Source organism: Scyliorhinus torazame, chromosome 24, assembly GCF_047496885.1.
Source record: "Scyliorhinus torazame isolate Kashiwa2021f chromosome 24, sScyTor2.1, whole genome shotgun sequence".
Taxonomy (NCBI): domain Eukaryota; kingdom Metazoa; phylum Chordata; class Chondrichthyes; order Carcharhiniformes; family Scyliorhinidae; genus Scyliorhinus; species Scyliorhinus torazame.
The window spans coordinates 38,146,390-38,149,115 of NC_092730.1; the positions used below are offsets into that span (position 1 = coordinate 38,146,390).

General features: G+C 42.1%; 1 non-coding gene across 1 annotated transcript; it reads right to left on the bottom strand.

Annotated features, from left to right (window-relative positions):
* Positions 1-1,581: 1,581 nt before the first annotated feature.
* Positions 1,582-1,663, bottom strand: trnas-uga (transfer RNA serine (anticodon UGA)). Its single transcript has one exon. It is a non-coding gene; the product is annotated as a tRNA-Ser (tRNA).
* Positions 1,664-2,726: the final 1,063 nt, after the last annotated feature.

Genomic DNA, 2,726 nt, shown 5'->3' on the forward strand with positions numbered 1-2,726 from the left:
ATGTTGAAGATTGTCGTTTATTTAAACTAAGTTTCCACTCAAAACATATTGATGCTGGTTATTACATAAGGAACCCATGGGTGATGAAAACAATTGGTGAATTTTATTTGAGGAGTGTCCATTCCTTTTCTGCCCTGACCTGCGGTATCTAATTAAATAATTCACCACTGTGATGGGCAGGAACTGAATCTGGGTCAAATGCTGGGACAGTCACCACTATACCACCACCTGTCCCTGGGCAATGTTGCCCCCTCTGTATTTATAGAACGAATACACAAACAATGAAGCGGGTGAATGTATTAAATCAGGGATTCGATATTCTTGTAACCAATATGGCTGCAATGGGAATCTTTCATATTCCGATAGATCGGGTAGAGCTGGGAAGCTCAGTCAGAAATCAGATATCTGGGGATTTCAAGATGATTACTACAATGATAATATTTAACCATGTTAATTTTCTTTTGCTCCAATTGAAATGTGTTACGAATACAGAGTTACCGTGTTGTACAACTCGCGTTCAACCAGGGGATGGCAGCAGTGCGCAATAGTTTGGATATCATGTTTGTGTCCACAGACCTCGATAGGAATGGAGCTGCTGCTTCCCGGGGAGCTGCCAAGCAAGAGGCAAAGATATTAACCAACTGCACCCGCTCCAAATAGATTCCCCAAAATATTGAACAAAACAAAAACAAGCACAAATCATATTTTAAGAAAGTATGACAGTGTCTCGGAAAACAATATACCAACACCTCATAAAGAATCGGTTTGCCTAAACTAATTCAATATCAACCGTTTCAATATCAGCCTTAATTCCTTACCAGTTCTCAGACAGGCACCGACTGGTTAAAAGTCTCCTTAACTTTTCAAGGTCCGGCTCAATAAAATCAATCACAGGCCCATGATCTGCTTTCCTCCTGTTCTCAGACATATCCACTTTCTACAAGGGCGCACGAACTGGTTTTCAGAGTAAGAGTCAGACTGCAGTCACCTCGTTCTCTCTCGACCCCTTTATCTCAGAGCCACCTCACAACCAGGAATGGAACATCTCACAGAGCCAAGAATGGAATAGTTGTCGATTCTTCCACTGATTCAGGACCACCCATCACCAGGACGTGTTGGTCCAAAAGAGTTGGAATGAGATGGGGCTGAGTTTCGCTGTGTATCCAATCAGTCCCCGGAGAAACACAAAAACAATGAGTGAGGGAGAGAGAAAGAAACAAAGAAACAGATAGAGAGACAAAGGAGAAACAAGAAAATATTTTTAAAATATGTTCAATTTCTGGCACGATCTTTTTACCCCGAAATCCGTTCACCTGAATGAAACCAAACCACGTTTCCATTGGCTGCCGTTGCTGCTTCTCCTTCCGAACGTTGCAGGAAATGTTATTATTTACTGATTGCTGTTTTGGGTGTGAGTTCCTTATTCATCTGAATATTTCGTTCATTCCCCCCCAAAAATGTTAAGTATCTGACTGAACTTGATTAACGTTCAAACCGCTTATTTACAAACAATCGGAAAAAGCATTAATTTTCGAGTCAGCGGCTTGTGCGGGGAGCTGAAGAAACAATTCGAATCACAGTCGCTGCGAGCAGGATTCGAACCTGTGCGGGGAAACCCCATTGGATTTCAAGTCCAACGCCTTAACCACTCGGCCATCGCAGCTGCGTTCAATGCGTCATTCATTAGTAATTTGGTCGATGGAATACATTCTAAAACCAGCCTGGAATCACTCCAGGAAGTTATTCCATTCAAGCGACCAATAGTCGGCCGGTGCAGACACGGTGGGCCGAATGGCCTCCTTCTGCACTGTAAATTCAATGATAATCTATGATTACTCTAGGACAAAGGTTCGGCACAACATCGTGGGCCGAAGGGCCTGTTCTGTGCTGAATTTTCTATGTTCTAATCCTGTTTATGTGAGGAGGGGTTGAATCTTCGTGGAAAATGGCCATTGCATTTGGAGAGAAGCCTTGAGAGACTCGAAAATCTCAACTCCCTAAACGCACAATTCCACTGATTAAATAGTTTGTGTAACAATATTTACTCAGCTCCATAAACAAACCACTGACCACACAAATGATCGGGGCTCCCTTTGCATCTCATTGATGGTTTTCACCCAATTTGGCTGTTTCGGGAATGAAAGTAAAAATTTATCGCGTCTGGTAATTAGTATTTTTATATAAACTACACTAAACATATGAAACAATACTTAATAAATGATAATTAACGAATATTAATCAATATTTAAAAGTGTTCTGCAACGATTGGAAGTAAAAACCCATCCCATCAGGGCAGGATATGTTGGGAATGGAACGGAGTGAAACATTCCCAGACCATGTCCAACATGTTTCTCCTCAGTATGAAAATTCCCTGCGGAAAGACTGAAACAGACACTCATTTGATCACATCATGATTGACATCACTCACACCTTAACCATGAGGCCACTGATGAAGTCATGATGATTTCGAATTTCTCCTAAAATGCCAACTGAACCCACTGACTGGCAGAATTACATTACCCACGTGATTGGCGAGGCGCATCCACAGACCGACTTGGCGAGTGGTGCAAACTGACATCACTGCTTCTGATCAGCTCCAGGACAGAGAGATAAATGTCACATTGTCCATTCATATTTCTGATTTATAATTGTGTGGGGAAACTGATGGGCTTTGGACGCAATTAAAAGTTGCTTCAAGTGAGATCAAATCAGCGGCTGGCTCGTTG